Here is a 930-nt window from a genome sequence, read left to right as displayed (position 1 = left end):
CACTATAAACTACTGGAGTTACACTATAAACTACTGAGTTTTACACTCAGATATAAACTACTGGAGTTAAACTAGATAGAAACGTCACTGGAGTTACACTAGGATATAAACTACTGGAGTTACAATTATATATATACTACTGGAGTTACACTAGGCATAAACTAATGTTACACTAGATATAAACTACCGGAGTTACACTAGGGTATAAACTACTGGAGTTACACTAGGATATAAACTACTGGAGTTACACTATAAACTACTGGAGTTAAACTAGGATAGAAACTACTGGAGTTACTCTAGGATATAAACTACTGGAGTTACACTAGAATATAAACTACTGTAGTTACACTAGGATATAAACTACTGGAGTTACACTATAAACTACTGTAGGTACACTATACAACTACTGTAGTTACACTAGGATATAAACTACTGGAGTTAAACTAGGATATAAACTACTGGAGTTACACTAGGATATAAACTACTGGAGTTACACTATGATATAAACTACTGGAGTCACACTATAAACTACTGGAGTTACACTAAAAACTACTGGAGTTACACTAGGATATAAACTACTGGAGTTAAACTAGGATAGAAACTACTGGAGTTACACTAGGATATAAACTACTGGAGTTACACTATAAAACTACTGGAGTTACACTATACACTACTGGAGTTACACTAGGATATAAACTACTGGAGTTACACTAAAACTACTGGAGTTACACTAGGATATATACTACTGGAGTTACACTATAAACTACTGGAGTTACACTATAAACTACTGGAGTTACACTATAAACTACTGGAGTTACAATATAAACTACTGGAGTTACACTAGAATATAAACTACTGGAGTTACTCTAGGATATAAACTACTGGAGTTACACTAGGATATATACTACTGGAGTTACACTAGGGTATAAA

The sequence above is a fragment of the Oncorhynchus nerka genome, linkage group LG27 (assembly GCF_034236695.1).
Source record: "Oncorhynchus nerka isolate Pitt River linkage group LG27, Oner_Uvic_2.0, whole genome shotgun sequence".
NCBI classification, from domain to species: Eukaryota; Metazoa; Chordata; class Actinopteri; order Salmoniformes; family Salmonidae; genus Oncorhynchus; species Oncorhynchus nerka.
The sequence above is the reverse complement of the archived record's forward strand: the minus strand, read 5'-3'. Positions refer to the sequence as shown.